The sequence below is a fragment of the Callospermophilus lateralis genome, chromosome 11, assembly GCF_048772815.1.
Source record: "Callospermophilus lateralis isolate mCalLat2 chromosome 11, mCalLat2.hap1, whole genome shotgun sequence".
Taxonomy (NCBI): Eukaryota; Metazoa; Chordata; class Mammalia; order Rodentia; family Sciuridae; genus Callospermophilus; species Callospermophilus lateralis.
In genome coordinates this window covers 3,891,190-3,909,443 of record NC_135315.1, presented here as the reverse complement: position 1 = coordinate 3,909,443, position 18,254 = coordinate 3,891,190, and the positions used below count along the sequence as shown (strand labels likewise).

General features: G+C 42.0%; 1 protein-coding gene across 8 annotated transcripts in view; it reads left to right on the top strand.

Annotated features, from left to right (window-relative positions):
- The first annotated feature begins 5,034 nt into the window (after positions 1–5,034).
- Tnrc6c (trinucleotide repeat containing adaptor 6C) overlaps positions 5,035–18,254 on the top strand; it is a 121,608-nt gene continuing 108,388 nt past the window's right edge. For 6 of the 8 annotated variants that reach the window (XM_076871112.2, XM_076871111.2, XM_076871107.2 and 3 more), the window contains exon 1: positions 5,035–5,141. The gene's annotated coding sequence lies outside the window, so the exon portion shown is untranslated. Of the gene's footprint in view, positions 5,142–5,335; positions 5,383–5,860; positions 5,906–18,254 lie in introns of those variants that run through there. The other 2 variants (XM_076871106.2, XM_076871105.2) reach the window with 2 other exon arrangements.

Below are 18,254 nucleotides of genomic sequence, written 5' to 3'. Positions count from 1 at the left end.
GCTGGCCTCAACCTCAAACCTACAATCCCCCTGCCTCAGCCTCCCAAGTTGCTGGGATTACAGGTGTGTACCACCATGCCTGGTTTGTCCTATAGCTTTAAATCCCCAGCATCTAGTCCGCAGCCTGGCATCTAATATGTGTTCAACAAATGTTCAGTGACTATCTTCAATTCAAGAAGGCCTGTAAAGAATTCTGAGACCCAGTAGATTGCTAAGGTCTAACAACTCCTGAGTTGAGCAAGCCGTACCCTTACTCTATTTTTAGGGCTCTTTTCTCTATTCCAGGATTATTCTCAGCATAGTGGGAGGAGAAGTGCATCAGAATTCCCTAGGGGGCTGGTTAGACAGGCAGATTCACAGGCCTCACCTGGGCCTATGTTGAATCTCTATTTGGGACAAGCTACCTTGGTGAGTCTTCTAAACAGAAAGTTTGAGAACCACGTCAGCTGTCTGGCTGCCTATCTGAATGGCCTTTGTAAGTTGCTATATACTGGTGACACACAGGAGAACCAAGCCTCACTTCATTACATTTTCACTGAAGAGCAATCATTTGAGTCCTAAAGCTTTTCCCCTTAGGAGGCCACCAGTAGGCCTGGATTGTGGCTCAGCAATAAAAGCGATTGCTAACACATGCGAGGCCCTGGGTTCGATCCTCAGCACCACATAAAAATAAATAAATAAAATAAAGGTACTGTGTCCAACTACAACTAAAACATAAATATTAAAATAAACAAAGAAGAGGCCACCATTAGAGTGCAGACTATACTTGTAGAATTCACAGGGATGAAAGTAGGGACCTAGAGAAGAAGTAAGACAACCTTACGGAGTAGGAAGGGCCTGGAAGTGGAGGGGAGGTTAAGTATCAAACATTAAAAATCCCAAGGTGCCCTTTGTTTTTATTCTTATACCTTAGTGCATCTCAGAATCACCTGGGAAACTTTATTCTTTCCAGCCACAAATGAGGGTACCTGACTCAGTGCGTCTGGCAGGGGGTTCCAGAAGTTGCTCTTCTAACAAGATTCCAGGTGCTGCTGCTGCTGATGCTGGTCCAAGCAGCACACTTTGGGAGACTCTTGAGCTGGTCAATAATTCTGTTCAATGCATGGAATTTTCAGGGAAATGGATGGCATTAGAACAGATTATGCTAAGTGAAGCTAGCCAATCCTTAAAAAACAAATGCCAAATGTCTTCTTTGATTTAAGGAGAGCAACTAAGAACTGAGCAGGGGGAAAGAGCATGAGGAAAAGATTAATATTAAACTGAGATGAGTGATGGGAGGGAAAGGGAGAGAGAAGGGAAATTGCATGGAAACGGAAGGAAACCCTCATCGTTATAGGAAATCAGTGAGGGGAAAGGGGGGGAAGGGAGAGAACTGAACAACAACAGATGAGGTAGAGAGGGAAGATGGGAGGGGAGGGGAGGGGGGATAGTAGGGGATAGGAAAGGCAGCAGAATACAACAGTCACTAATATGGCATTATGTAAACATTGTGAATGTGTAACTGATGTGATTCTGCAATTTGTATTTGGGGTAAAAATGGAAGTGCATAACTCACTTGAATCAAATGTATGAAAGATGAAAAAAATAAAATAAAAGGAAAAAAATTCTGTTCAATGCAATAATCTGTTTTGCGATATCCATAGAGAAATCCCATCTCCCTGTTTTTCTGCTTAAACTCTTCCACAGATGTGGATCTTGTTACATTTTGAAATAGGATTTTTCATGGATAACTCTCCACGTTCTTTTTTGTGCTGAACCAAAATTTGCCTTGAATACTTTTCACTCATGATCCCAGGTCTGCCCCCTAGATTCTCAAAGAATACATCTGCACCTATTTGTATATGGGAATTTAAAAAAATGTTTGAAGATCAACACATGACCTATCAGTTTCTTCTTCCCTACACAAATATTTTCTGCTTCTTCAGTCATTGCTCAGACTGGAGGACTTTCACCAACAATCAATCAGATCCCTGAGAATCTCTGTCAACTTTTTTCTTACACTTGGTGCTCAGAATTGGTACAGTACTCCATTTGGGATCTGACCAGCTCAGAGCAGTCTCTTGAACTACACACTATTTTAGAGTAGGCTTGTTTTGTTCTGTTTTTGTTTTGGTACTACTGATGGAACCCAGGGCCTCACAATTGCTAGGTAAGGTAAGTGCTCTATCATTGAGCTACATCCCCAGTCTTTTTTTATTTTGAGACAGGGTCAAAATTGCTTAGGCTGGCTAAGAACGTGGGATACTCCTGCCTCAGCCTCTGAGTAGCTGGTATTTCAGCCATGCAACACCATGCCCAGATGACTGTATATTAAAAAACAACCCCTCACCAAACAAACAAACAAAAATATTTCATACATTTAGGCTTGTTGAACATGGGGGCACCTAGAACTTAATTTTTTACATGTACTAGTATCCACTCAGGAATTGTCCATCTGTCCTTAATTAGTTGACTTTTTAAGGGTTACATTTAGCATTTACTCCTCTTTTATGTGATTTTGTTGGTTTTCTCCATTTAAAAAAATAAACATTAACTCATACCTAAGTTATGAGGTGGTCATGGCAGTATGATAAGAGGGTGACAAATCCCAAGTATGAAATTGCCGATTTTACAACTTTGCTTGGGCTCCTAATTCATACTTTCTCCTTTCCAGACACAAATAACACTGTGATCTGCAATCTCCAGGATCATGCACACAAAACTCCTCATTTTTTGGTCAACCCTGATCTGAATATTCTTTCTATTGCCACAGGTCCACATGCCAAACTCTGACTTAGTTATGGGTTCAGAAAGGACAGCCTGCCTTTCCTTCAGGTGTTTACAGTCTAAGAGAGAACTGTTTTGCCTGGTTAAGATGATGAAGGGGAATAATGAAGGGAATCAAACAGAAGGGAATTGAAAAGCCATAGTTACAAAACCAACACCAAAGTCAAATATTAAATAATGACATTTTGGTTCAATAATTCAAAAAGTGAAGTTGTGCTTATTACAATGTCGGTCCACCCATATACTTGGATTCATTGATTTATCAGCCTACCCAGTGGGTGCTGTATATTTGCAAGATGTTATTTTGGTTCCCTCCTGGATAGTGTGATAATGCCTCTACCTTTGAGAAATAGAAAAGACGCTGGTTCTCCGCAATTAATATAAATTTAAAAAAAAAACTGAATAGAAAGGGCAGACTTCTCCATGTAAGCTTAGACTGCCTTCGGATCCATGTATGGGATGTGGGTTTTCGGAAGGGGGAATACACAGCATTACACTTGAAAACGACTTTAGAGAGTGACTTGTGAACGAGACTACCTGAGGGCTTAAAATATGGCAGAAAAAAGAAAGCAGTGTAGGCAGCTTCTGGGACCCTGAAGGGAAACGAGAGCGGGGAATTTGTTGTCTCTTTCATCCTTAGACGTTTCAAAGCGCGACACTTGCGGTAACAAAATTGCATTGCCAAAGTATCCGTGCGTTATTATCTCCCGTTCTTGATGGTGACACGTAGACAGGGGATGGCCTCTTAGAGCACCAGCAACTTTCCGTAATAGCACCGCCGAATCTTCATGGTGCCACGGAGAAGAAAGCCGGCTTTCTTCCACGTCCTTTCATGAAAATGGAGAAAAACCTGGTTTCAAAATCTTCTCGTGGCTTGAACCGAAAGTTAAAAGGGATTCTTCAGATTGCACATTGGGTCTGACCCTGCCTACCATGAATGAATAATGTATACCGAAGAGAAGCCGCAGAATGGAGGATCGCGGCGGGTGACCGAACGCCAGGAAGGAACCCTGGGGTGTGTAGGAGACCGGGCACCCGGGTTCGGTCGGGACCGGCTGTGTGCACGGCGGGGTGGGGGTGTTCGCTCCAAGGGGCAGGGACAGCTTCCCGGGACGGGGGGTTGGGAGGGGCGAGCATGGTTGTTTGCCTGGCTGCGGAACGCTCCCCCGGGAGCTGGGGCGCGCAGAGGCGGGCTCTGAGGCGCGAGGAGAGCGGGATGCTTCCCGGTCCCCAGCCGGCGCGTGTACGTGTATGCTCCGCACGGGCCGGACGCGCGCCAGTGAAAGCTCCAGGACTTGGTAGCCGCTGCAAAGAGAGCCAGCGCCGCCGGGCGAAAATACCGCGTAAAGCCTGAGCGGGGGGCTCCGAGGAGCGCCGTCCGGGAGAACCCAGTGGATGAGCAAACCTGGGTCGGCGCCCCTCGAGCCAGCGCACTTATGTGAAGCCATAGTACTCAGAGGCGGGAGGGCGGGCAATGATGGGGAAGGCCACAGCTCAGCTTTCCAAGCATCCCCTGGAAGAGAGCGAGCTCCCAGAACCAGCGCGCGTACGAGCCGCCAGAGTACGCGCCGCTCGTGACCTGGCGCGCTCCTCGCGCGGTCTGGACAACTGTCGCGCGGGAGGGTATTAAGGGGGAAGGGGGAGGCGTGGCTTGTACAGAGAAGCCAATGGACCACGGAGGGGCGCGCGGGGGCGGAGCTGGGGCGTAGAGCGCCAATTGGCCAGCCCGCCCTCCGGTATGCAGATGCAGGGTGGTCACGTGCCAGGGGCCGGGACGACTTCCTGTTGGAGGCCGACGCGGGGCGGGGAAGGGGGCGCGAGCGCCCCGTCTGGCTGAAGTGGGGGGAGGGGGGTTCTTGTCAGTTAGAGCAACAAGATGGCCGCGGTGGCAGCTCCGCACCTTTGCGCGACGACCTCCGGAGCCGCAGCCGCCGCCGCCGGCCGTGCCGCCGCGCTGCCCTGAGTGCCGCCGGTCCCTCCCCGCCGCCCTGTGACAGGCCGCCCCGCGCCTCCGCGCTCCCACCACCGCCGCCACAGGCCCGCCGGAGCCGGAGCCGGAGGCGGAGGGAGCGGAGCGGCCCCGCGCCCCGATCGCCGCCGCTGGCGCCTCGGACCCGGGCCGCGCCGAAGCCGCGTCCCGCCGGGCGCGAGGAGGAGGGCGCGTCGCGGCGTCGCCGGACCTGGACCTGCCGAGACGCGCCGCCGCCCACCCGTCCGCGCCGCCCGCGCCGGGAGCCGAGTCCGCGGCGCCGGCGCTGAGCGGGCCCCCGCCGCTCGAGCGCCCCCGAGGTCCCTGGGCGGCCGAGTGCGCTTTCGCCGCCGCCAGGCCCGCACCGCCGGAGCCCCGTGGAGCCGCCGCCGGGGACGGAGCCCAGGTGAGCGCGCCGCCGCCCCGAGGTCCGCCGCCCTTTGTTCGGCCGGGCCGGGCCGAGCCGGAGCCGTGCTCCGAGCGACCCGCGTGGGGCGCCGGCCCGGGCCGGCGGGAGGGAGCCCGCGAGCGCGGGGCCGCGGGAGGAGGTGTGCGGACCTCCTGTGTGCCCCGCGGTGGACGAGGTGGGGAGCGTGGGTCGCGAGCATCGCCAGCATCGCGGTCCCCTCGGATCTGAAAGGAGTGCGGTGAGTAAGATCCGGCCCTGCGCCGACAGGCACACGCAGGTGGTGCGTTCCCGCTGGATGGCATGCGGGGGTCCGCAGTGTTCGGGTTCGGGACCCCCGCGGCGTTGTTTGGGTGAGCAGAACGGGACCCGGGGGCGTCGTGCGGGTCTGAAATCAGGTGGATTTGTAACGGTGTTGCGGACTGCGGAGTAATGCGTCCGAGGAGAACGAGCCGCACGACATCTGCAGCGTTATCAGATAACGAAATCCGAGCGCGTCGTCGCCACCTCTGCTTTTAGGGATGCCTCATTTGCACCTTTGCCTCGTGGACGAGATTTAATTAATAGATTTGCAACTGTTAAAGTGTGCAGATGAGAATATACGGGGTCCCTGTGCATTAACCTGGTCAAGAGACTGTTGGCGCGCAAGCTGCCCAGGGATTTAGAAATCCTGGCGAAGATGAAGGATTGTGCTTGGATGCTGTGCGGGAGCTGGGGGAGGAGGAGCCGCCGCTGGGTCTCGGCTGCACCTATTGCGTTCCAAGGTATCTGACAGTACGCAGTTAGTTGTCTCAGACCTTTGCCAGATGAAACCTCCATTTGAGTGGTCTGCTCGCTGATTTCTGGGCGTGAAGTGCAGGTTCTGAACTCAAAATGGTGCTCTGTGGATGTCCAAGTAGAATGTGGAGTTGCAAGTTGGAGCCTCCTGGCTGGTTTAATCTATTGTGTTGCTGAGGAGGTTTTTCTCAGTAGCTGGTGTTCAGTTGATGTCCTGGGCCAGTATAGGTGGCCCGTCAGTTTATGGTCATCACTGAAAGAGGTTTGTACATCTCAGAATGTAATCTGACCCAGCAAAAAGCTTATTTTGTGTGAGTTATTTCATACATTTAGACTGGGGTAACTGAATGGATACGCTGGAATGTGGCCTAAATGATTTCAGAGGACAGCGATGGCCGGTTTAAACTGTGCTATTATATATCCTTTCCAGACTTCCTTCGGTACTAAGTGAAAGGATAAATGATAAAACTTAGCCCTAGGCCAGATGAACTTGATAGGCAGAGGGCACCTTGAAGAAATTTACATTATTCCAGAACAACAGAGGTAGTGATGGGCTTTGAACACTTCAGTGTGGCATCTTTAGGATGCTATTATTGGGGAATACAATACAAAGTAAGGTTTTAAAAATTAGTTATATTATCTGAATTAATTTTATTGTGTTTAAAGAGCAAAGTGTGGTCTGACTAGTTGAAACTTTGTTTACGTGTACTGAAAGAAAGGGTCTTTTTCTAAATAAAGCTTTAGTATTTGTATTTGCAAAAGAATAGATATTCTTATAATCTTTTTTCTCTCACATTGAGTCATAAGAAATTGATAATTAAGCAAATAATAATTGTTTCATTGATTTTTTAAAAATTTTCTGTTTTCAGTTTCACTAATTGCTGCTTTTTTTTTCTTTTGGTACTGGGGAGCAAATGATAATGGTAAAATAAGTACATCACACATACGTACATTCTTGATTTAATTGTAAGAATCTGATTTTGAACTCTACTTCCATGCTTCTTGTCCAAACCAATTTGACCATTGCCTTGGGTTTACTATTAGAGTGTGAAATTAAATAAGAATTGACACTGGTCTGTCATAGGACTTAATTTCATTTTGGTATTTAAATGTTCTGATGGTAGTTTGGGATACATGTGAATGTTGGTTTTAGATTTTCTTCTTTACAATGTTTATTATTGTATTTTTTCCCCCAAGTGGCATGTATTTTAACATTTTAACAAAGATTATTTTGTAACAGGTTTGTATTTGTACTTAGTTGGCTCAGGAGTTCTGGAATAAGTAGTTGCCATTAGAGTCCTGATTATGAGGAACAGGGAAGGGGAATGGATTGTTTCATTTGATGTTCTGATGTTGGAAGATTAAAAAATAAGTCACATAGGGAGTATACGAGACTTTAAATTATAGGATCTCTCACCAATACCACCTTTTTAGTTTAACAAAAAGCTTTACTGAGATAAATTTTGTGCTTTTACAAATGTTGTCATCTGGCTCACTTCCAAAACCAAGCCTGAGGTCGGGGAAGTCAGAATTGGAGTTGGGCAGCTTTTTTCCATAGTGAAGACAGCTTTCCGTTGGGAAGACCTGAAGGATAAAATTCCTGCAGTGTTGTCTGCAAGGGGTGTTTTTATCACCTCCTCAACAGCAAGGAAGGGTAGGTGGTCCTGAATGTAAACTTGCTCTCTTGGAACCCAGGAAAAAGATGCTAAATTGACTTAAAGGGAAAAAAAAGACCAAGTTAATTTATTTGTCCATTATTTTATTTGAGTTGATAGAGTGTCTTTGGCGTTATATAAGTTCCCTAATAGTTTAACATTTTAAGGTTAAAGAGGCTTTTATATGGATCTTTGTGGTCTTCCGCAGTAGGAATTGGATCCATTAGGTTGCAGATGTATGTTTTAGAAAACTATTTACCACTTAGGGTTTATTGTGCAAAGGTGCTATTTGAGAAGATTTATAAGAAAGAAAATAGGTTGGCTGTGAGTCTGAGTCTCATCCACGTATCAGGATAGTGTCTGAGACAGTAATGATCCGGGAATGGAGCAAGGAAAGACCACTCAGAACTAAAGCTTGTAAGGAAGCATGAGAAACAGAGAAAGAGGCAGGGACAGATTTATGGACACCCTGGAGAAAGATGAGTGGAGGGGGCAGGAAGCAGCTGGAGCCCCCAACAGGCTAGTAAGAAGGGTTCTGAGGAAGCAGGAAGAGCCAGGTGACTGTTTTTAATCTGTTTGGTTTGGGTTGTTTTTGTTTCTTTTGAAAGCACTTTGGCTTCTTTCTTGCAGTTTTGTGACAATTAAATGTTTGTTATTGTTGTTTTTGCCTTTTTTCAAACTCTGTGGCAGAGGGTCTTCCCATATTTTAGATGAGCAGTGGTGAAATATCTTAAAAGTACAGGTGATACAGTCTCTCACACCACAACTGTCTTCACAGCAAAGGTGACTGGATTTTAATTTTTTAGTAAAGATACTTAACATCTTAATCATTTTGGTTTGAAAAATGCCAGAGATTGCAATAGGGAGAGCAAAATGTCAAATGAAAACTGGCCAATAGTTTTGTGGAAAGTAGGTCTTGGATTTTGTCTAACTATGACTATCTAAATTTTTACAAACTAGCTTTCAAATAATTGTGCAGTTGTGAGGACAGCATTTTTTTAAGCAAAATAATATACAGTAAGCTTCCTTGAGGTAGACTTTAATGTAATAAATGTGTTTCTATTTACAGATTTTCAGCTTATACACAACTTTTTCAGGAATTGAATTATTAAAAATATAAAGATTATGTGCCAGAAATAACTGTCTAACCTTGGGTAGAGTGTGTGTGATGTTGAAACCAAGCAATGTTTAACCCTTACCCAGAGAATGCATTGAGTACCTCTTTAAAATAGTCATACAAGGTTTCTTTTACATCTAAGCTGTTTACTTGTCTAATAAAAAGTAGAATGTGTGTTTTTAAATTCTCCAGTTGCAGTATAAGAAGGTTATACATGTTAAAATATGATTAAGTCTATACCCTTATAGTGTCATTTTTAGAATTATACTGAAAATAAATTATTTTCTTGGCATCAGATTTTTCAGTGAATGAAGAAGCTGTTGCAGGGATGGAGAACTATTTGTTAAGAATGCATTCCTCCCATGCAACCCTCAAAAAACTACAGAGATGTGTGCAGAGCTGGACAATCTGGGCATCCAGCCATGAAACATCCCTGCTACAGCACAGATAGTGTGGTGCACTCTCCTGAGTCCCGAGCCCTCCTTGGCTGTGAACCTCACTCAACAAGAGGGGCAGATTTGGGAAAGCAACCTTCACTGCTGTTTTCAACTCTTGATGGCCCTCTGAGTCCCAGCTGTGTGTTGGGACTTTGATTTTCTATGATATATAAAATGGACAAAAATACAGCTTCTAAATGTATGCCTCTTATGGGACATTGAATTTTAAGTATTTGTTCCAAGGAGTGTTGAGTTGCCTGTCTCATCACCTACCTTCCTCTTTTTTTTGCTTGTTTGCTGCAACACATCTTTCCTGTTGGAGACAACAGGAAACATACATGATCATGAGCCATATGGCTCAAGGATCTCAAAGGTGGCTTCCAGAGAGCTGCAGGATGGATTGGTCTGACGGGGCATAGTTTTTACTTTACTTCTTCATAAACCTTTCTGAGACAACAAAAAGTTTCCATTTTTATTTCACATGTATGAAAGTGAAATACAATGTACAATTATGACAGCTTGCTGTCATCATAAGTATTTTTTGTGACCACCAGCTCTTTGTATGATTACAAACGGTTCCTGTGATCCTCTAGGATACAAATATTTGAACAGCTCTTTTTTTTTTCTTTACTCTAAAGCCTTTATTTTCCTTCTTTGGACCTTTTAGAGGTGAATCTTCTTTATACCTTTGTAACATCTATCCTCTGACTGCAGGCCTGTGATTCAAAACATCGAGTCATTTTCCTCAGCAGTTGGATAACTCCTGTCTATAATTGACTCCTTTACCAACATGCAGACTGTCTTTTGACATTACTGACTGATGCCAAATGCGAATTTATGGCAAAATGGTTATTGAGAATGCGTATCATTTGAATTCATTTTATATGTACAGTCTAGCTATTAACACTAAAATCTCTCACAGCTAAAATCATTTGCTTGGCTTGAGCCTGGCAAAGGTATTGTTTACTTTTTATTCCCAAAGATAATTTATTTTTAATTGCTCTTTTAATAAGCCAGGAAAACCTAAGTTAAAATAGCAACTGGGAATTAAACTAAGATCTGAAACTGGGAAATGGCAGCGCAGGCACAGCCTATGCCTTTGCAACCATTCTTGCCTGGAAACAATGTCAACAAGGGTCTTTCAGAAATTAAGAGAGAGGGGATGCGACGCTGGGGTTGGGGTTCAGCAGTACTCGCCTAACACGTGCGAGGCCCTGCGATCCTCAGCACCACATAAAAATAAATAAAATAAAGGTATTGTGTCCAACTACAAAAAAAAAAAAAAAATAAATATTTTTAAAAAATAGAAAAAAGAGGGGATGCAAAATTATTCTTGGGTTGCATTATGTTCTCTCACACTGCATAGGAAATATAAAAAACTGAGAGCAAGGAGAGTGTGCAGTGGGGGGAACTCAACAGGCTGCTCTTCAGGAGGCTGTGGGCTAATGCTTTGGACAGGGTTTCTTTTGGTAGGGGTCGCAGCAGGGGAAGAAGGTGATCATCATGTGGGAGCAAGTGCATTTGCAAGGTTGGGTGAGAGTATTTAATATTTTCTCAGGCAACCAGATTTGTTTTAAAATAATCCTCAAATAGGTACAACTAATATTTGGGCATTTATTGTGTGCCAAGAACATGGGTATTATTTAATCCTTACAGCACTCCTCTAAAGTGGTTGCTTTTATTATTCCCATTTTGTAGATGAGCAGGTAGAGACACAAAAAAGGAAGTAATTTCCATTCACAGCTTGTAGGAGGTGATGCAGTATATCTCAAAGTATATCTCAAAGCCCTCATACATAGAAATAGCTTTGTTTATTTTAATAACCTCTTAGTTAGTCTTTCTTCTTTTCCACGGTGTCCCTCCAATCTAACTGCTAGTATTATCTAAATGCTTTCTGAGCATCTTCTGTGTGTTAGCTCATCCAATCCTCAGCAGCATTTTGTAAGGTGTAGGTACTGGTATTCTGTTCATTTTATATACAGGGAAGTTGTGGCTGATGAGGTTGAATAATTGCCCAAAGGTGGAGCCTTGAAAAGTGTGTCTAGGTCCTCTGATGCCAGAGCCTGAGCTCCTTCTCATTCCACTGTTCTGCCTTCTAAAGACCAAGCCTGGTCCCATTCCTTCCTTTACTCCACGAAAACTACACGCCTTCTTCCTGCAGCAGCCACAGTGAAGGAAATGCACTTTCCCTGTTCTCCTGGAGTTGTTCTGCTAGTGATGCTGAGAGAGAGGGGCACTACACAAGTTTTTTTTTTTTTCCCCCCTGTAGTTGTAGACAGAATGCTTTTATTTTGTTTCTCTTTATGTGGTGCTAAGGATCACCTGACACGTGCTAGGCAAGCACTCTGCCATTGAGCTACAGCCCTAGCCCTAAATAAGCTTTTTTAAACAAGGTTTAAAAAGAGAGCCAGCAGTAAATGTTTGAAGAAAGCCACATACACATTCAACAAAAATTTAGGTAGTATGTAATGGCACAGCCTCCCACTTGAGGATGCAAATCAAAATATTAGACACTTGAGGAAGTCTAGCTGAAAAGGAAATATGCTAATAAAGGTAACTTTATTAATTCAGTATTTCTCAAACTTGTATGACCACTGAGCATGGTTTTCCCTCATACCTTTTGGCTCAGGAGAACTAAAAGTTCCATTTAAAACAAAACTAAATGGGAAATGCAGGGAGAGAGTGTTCAGTCAGTCATTCAGAATAGAGGATCTGTGGGTCAGTGTGACAGACGAGACTTGGCTTGAAATGAATGGATCCTGAGAGACTCAAAGCATTTGCTTGGATGAAAAGGATATTCTACAAGGAGATAAATGGGCAAGCTACATTTGGGGACTATCTTAGAACATGTCTAACACAATGGCTGGGACATAGTATGGGTCAGTATATTTATTGAGTGAATCAACACTGAGGACTCACAGTAAGGGAGGGTTTTGTTTTGGAGTGAGGTTTATTTACAAGGGGCTGCATTGGGTAGGACCTCCATAGTTTGGTGGGGAACTGTGAATGGCTTGATGGACTTCTCAAATGGTAGATAGGAAACTCCCTTTGAGTGGAGGTATAGCATTGAAACTATGTCTGTTATAGCTGTCTGTGAAGCGGTGCAAGCTTGGACAAGCATAATGGTGGGGTGAAACTGAAAAAGTGTTAGAAAGACTCTCCAGGGCAAAATAATATACAGTGGTTGGTGTCAGTTGTTGGAAGGATTAGGTTCTAAGAGGTGAGGCAGCTAGTGCTTGCTGTTTTTCCTAGACTGGGCCAGACTTTGAATTAAGTCCTGCTTAATGTTGGGCTGGAGATGTGGCTCAGTGGTAGAGCACTTGTTTAGTGGGCCCTGGATACAGTCTCTAGCAAGGCAAAAACAAACAAAAAATCCTAATATTAGATACTAACTAGGGAAAGATGACACATTAGATAGCAGTTTTAGGAGAGTTTATTATATGAGATTGCATTCCTGGTAGAGATTTGAGTCAACAGCATAAATCCAAGCATGTGATGAGGCATGTAATAATAGGACTGTGCTATGAATTATGGTGAATACTTTCAATGAAATTAAATTTTCTTAGTATCATGCTCATAAAAAATTCTTAACCCAGACTTTATATAACAGTCCCACATTTACAGTAAACTTCATGGATATGGAATAATGACAGAAAAAAAAATCTTCACAGAGTTGCAAGGAAATGTAAGATTGAACTATAACTGTAGCATCACCAGTAATAGTTGTGTTGAATTACTAGTACTTTTTAAAGATTTGATAAATTTAATATACTCTTTAAACTTGAAGAATAGATTTTTTTTTTTTTTTAATCCCAGTGCTGAGGATCAAATTTTGCCTCATGCAAGCTAAAAAAGTACACTACCTTTGAACTACATTCCCAGCCAGGAATAATAAATTATCTTTTCACAAAGAAAAAAATTAAAACAACTAAGTGGACTTTTCTTTTTTACTCCTTTGGAGTGGGGTGGGAAAGCTTTCAAATGGATAAAATAGTTTTTTATTTTCCCACAGTCGGGTAGTAAGATTTTAGCTACTGTTGTGCTTTTGTATATGAGTTTTTTTAATATATTTTAATTTTTTGTAGGTGTAGATGGACACAACACAATGCCTTTATTTTTATGTGGTGCTGAGGATTGAACTCGGGTCTGCCCGTGTTAGACGAGCGCTCTACTGCTGAGCCACAATCCCAGCCCATGTGAATAAGTTTTTATTTAATTAACGTGAGGATTATTATTTATCTTTCCTATTCACCTTAGACTTTAAACCCCAGCATAGTCCCTTGCAGATTAATGCAAAACATCTTCACTGTTTTTTTTTTTTTTATTAGATTGAGTTACTTGTTAACAGGGATAATATGTTCATTTTGTAATCCCTATATAATCTATATATTTTGTGGCTATTAAAATAAATTTTTTCAGTTTTGAGCCATCTGTTTCTTCAGAGATGTTGCTTCCACAAATGATCATGGGGACAGGAGCTTGATCATCTGATGCTTTTTTTCTGTTTTTAGTCTTTTGGAATAATGACCCAACCATAATTCAGCGTGTGAGGCTGCTGCAGCTTAGAGGAATTAGTCCATCTTAGTCTCCTGGGGATCCTTGTGCAGCTTTTGTAAGGTTACCTGGAGGGTTGGGCAGAAATGATGTATGACATTTCTTACACATTACAGCTTTAGGTTTGAATTGTCTGGTTAGCGTAAACTCATTTTTCTATTATTTAGGAAGGATTGTGGAAGTAAGAGTATTTTTAAAAGATATTATCACAATTCCTTTTCTTGAAATCACTTCATGTTGATTTATGATGTTTATTTATTTATTTATGGTGCTGGGGATCCAGCTGAGGGCTTCATACTTGCTAAGCAAGCTCTCTGCTACTGCGATGAACCCCAGCCTATAGATGTAGTTATTAAGTAGCTTACACATATGCCTATTTAACCTTAGGTGGCAAAACTTTGATTAGGTAGGTCTTAGAGCCTAAGAAAATGTTTTCTTTTAACTTGTGATTTGCCAACTAAATCTTAAATCAGTGAACATCAATTTCAGTATTCTGCTAGCAGGAACACCAAAAAAAAAAAAAAAAAAAAAAAAAGCCATTAGTTTCTCTTGCTTTTTATTTATCTTTCCCACATCCTTCCCCCTTGTTTCCATTTGTTCTCCTGAAGCTTTTTGCTTTAGAGATGGGAATAAATGCCTGGTTTGCATCCATAGAGTGAACAGGAGGGTGCTCTCCTCTCTTCTGTGTTGTATGCTGCTAAGTCTGTTGGTTGAAGATTTCAGTCCACAGCTGCTGTACCACCATGTTCAACTGATTTTAATTACCTTTAAAAATCTTTAAAGAGAAGTCTTTGGGGCCCCAAATTTGATCTGTAGTATTTGAACTGTTCATAAAAACCTTTTATCAGATGTTACATATTTCTAATGGTTTGGAAGTTTACCACCTAGATAGTATCATTTGAAGCCCTAAAGAAATGTTAAGAGAACACTACTTTGATTTGTCTACAAGAAACATTATTTATATTTGAAAACCTGCTGTAAACCCCACCCCCACCCCAATTTCTGACTCTGGCATTAGGAATGCAGCTTAGGCAGGAGTGTGCCTGGAAGACAAACAGAACACATGGATTGTTTTTTTGTTTTTTCTGCCACAGTAGCAAGTTTTTCTTGGAGCATTATTTGAAAATTAACATTACTGAAAATTTTAAGACCATTTAAAGGGATTCTAGTTTTGATCCAAGTTATAAAAAGAGAGAAGACATTTCTGTAAAAAATCTGTGTCACCTTGAAACTAGAGTGCTTTAGTTAATGGGGTAAGCTGGAAGGAAGCCGCCTTTAATATATAAGAGCAGCATATGAATGGGTGATAGCAGCCTTTCTTCTAATTCATCCACTTCCTATTCAATCTCAAATCTCAGTTGGAAAGCAATTTCCCTCATTTGACCCATTTTTCTTCTGCACTATATCTTTCTTCTGGTTCTTCAACACAAAAAGTTTGCAGGAACCATGTGTCTGCCTTAAAGACTCACTAAACATGGAGATTCAGGCACCTGGTTTTGCATAAGCATATTATCTTTTGATTCATTATTTGGCTACCTGGGTTGGAAGTGATTTTATTAAATTTTATATCATAGTTTTCAGAAGAGATACATGTTAAGTGACTGAGAGTAGTAGAAAGGCTTATGGATATAGAAAAAAACAGGAGACATGGAATGTAGCTCTAATTTTAGCAGGAGAAAATTTAAGGATCTTGTAAGTTTAGTAAACATAGATAGAATAAGACTAATGTGAATATGTCCATATTGTAAATGTCTCTTTACCTGGAGACCTAGGTCTTTTGAATTTGTTCTCTAAGTTAATCTGTTAGTGATATCATTAACATATCCAGTGGTCACAACTTTGACATGCTGTCATGTGATAACATTTATTTCACATCTTTGGCTTATACAGTGCTTAAATTGACTTCTATTCTTTTCAAATTCTAAATTTCCTAAAATTCCTAACATTTGAGCCAATCATCTTTATGAAAGCTTCTCCTAACTTTACTCCTAGTCTAGTAAGTTTTCCCTTTTCTGCTCCTTTGGTGATCTCATTCAATCCTGTGACTAAACGTGCACACCCACTGAAGATTCTCAAGTTTAATATCACCAGCTTAAACTACTCAAGCCCATCTTGATAAAAAAGGCATATGTAAAAAAAGTACAAACTACAGCAAGTTAACATCATACTGAAGGGGGCAAATGACTGAAAGCTTTCTTCCTAAAATTGGGACCAAGAAAAAAACATCAATTCTCTTCACGTCTCTTCAACATTATACTAGAAATTATAGCTGTGCTATAACAAAAAAAGTCCCTAGAGAAAAGAAGTAAACTGTCCTTACTTACACATGGCATGGTCCAGCATGTAAGAAAAACCCTAAGGAATCCACAAAAAAAGTTACCAGAACTAGTAAATATTCCCCAGCACTAAAAATAAAAAAAGTTAAATATAAATTCATCATAAGATGCAATAAATTCCTCTGCTCCTTCTCTAACCTAAGACAGATAACCACGTGTCTACAGAGAGCACGACCATGGATGACATTCATAGAACCCAACAAGTGGAAAGAGTCCAAATGGCACCTGCTGATGAATGGATAAAGGAGGTGTCGTCGTGTATGTGTACAGTGGAAGGGTGTTCAGTGATAAAAGAGGTACTGATAAGTGCCGGAACAAAGATGAACCTCAAAGATATATTAAGTGAAAGAAATCAGATTTTATTTATGGAATATTTTCAGAAAAAACAAATCTATAAGGATCTAAGAGTATATTGGTGGTATTTTAGGACTGACAATAAAGAGGATTGGCTACAAATGGGATGAGTAATATTTGGGGAGTAATGAAAATGTTCTGAACCTAGATGCTGAATGGTGATTATTATGACCACATAACTCTGTAAATTCACTATATATTTTTTTTGCATCAGGTATTAAGCTCAGAGGTGCTTAACCACTGAGTAACATCCCTACCCCTTTTGTTCTTAATTTTGAGACATGGTCTCACCAGGCTGTTTAGGGCCTTACTAAATTGCCGAGGCTGGCTTTGAACTTGGAATCCTCCTGCCTTGCCTCCTGTGCTGCTGTGATTACAGGTGTGTAGCACTGTACCCAGCTATAATTTTTTTTTTTTTTTAAAGGAAGAATAAAGCCTTTATCTTAAGGTGTAATTGGTGTGATCTGAAAGTGCACATTCAAATGGACATACTTGGGCTGGGGATCTAGCTCAGTTGGTAGAGTGATTGCCTTGCATGCACAAAGCCCTGGGTTCAATCCCAGCATCACCACACACACACACACAAAAAAAATTGGATATACTTATTAAACATTTTAACTTTATTTTTTATTAAAAATGGGAAGGTGTCTGTTTGCTTGATCTTGGCGGGGGTTCATATTAGACTGCTACATCCTGTCTGGATAATGGTGATAATGGGTTGCAGTAACAATATTATTAATAAGCATAGTATTCTGCTTATCAGCTATTTCCAAGAATAAGTCTTAACTAAAACAATTTCAAGTTCATAGTTCTGAGTTGTTTGTTTTGTTTTTATAAAATATGTAGGAACAATAAAGTTCATAATTCTGGGATGAGGGTATTTGTTGCTTAGTAGAAGAGTACTTGGCTAGCATGCAGGAGGCCACAGATTTGATACCAGCAAGGGGGAAGTAGATTGTGTAGTAGGGAGTCTACAGAAGAGAAAACTGAGACCCAGGGAAGTAATATGACTTGCTGAGATCAGAGAGCCGCATCTTGCAGAAAACTAGTTCTATGCCTTTTTAGCATAGGTAAATGAGCAAAAGAAAGACAATTTGTAAAATAGCAAACTTTTATTTAAAGTTCATGTTGCAAATAACACGAGAAAGGCAATTCAAGAAATCAGGATTTGTAAAAACTTAACCCAGTTAATACAATTTAAATATGACACTAAGGAGGATTAAAATGAAAGTCTTCCAGCCGGGCACAGTGGTGCGTGCCTGTAATCCCAGTTGCTGGGGAAGCTGAGACAGGAGGATTTTGAGTTCAAAGCCAGCTTCAGCAACAGCGAGGCACTAAGCAACTCAGTGAGACTCTGTCTCTAAATAAAATACAAAATGGGACTGGGGATGTGGCTCTGAGTTCAATCCCTGGTACCAAAAAAGAAAAAGACAAGAAAGAAAATTCTTCCAGTCAGTTGTTTGATGCCCAGATATCTTATTACCCCTAGTAAAGTTTTTTAAAAAGCATATTTTATAGTAAAGTTTATTTCCTACATAAATTAATCTGCACGTATTTACAATATACCTTTCACTAAATCTGTCTCCTCCTTTTGCATTGCAAGGGTTTGAATCCAAATGTGTTCCACCACTGAGCTGCATTCCCAGCCTTTTTTATTTTTTATCTTGAAACAGGGAATCTCTGAGTTGCCTGGGATGGCCTCAAACTTGGGATCTTCCTGCCTCAGCTTCCCAAGTCTCTGGGATTAAGGCATGTGCTATCATGCCCAGCTCAATAAAACCTTCATATATGTATACACTTGTGAAACCTTCACCACATGAACATATCTGTCAAGGTTAAGTTTTGAAGTATGTTGGTGAGAAGGGGATGTGAGGAACTATGGT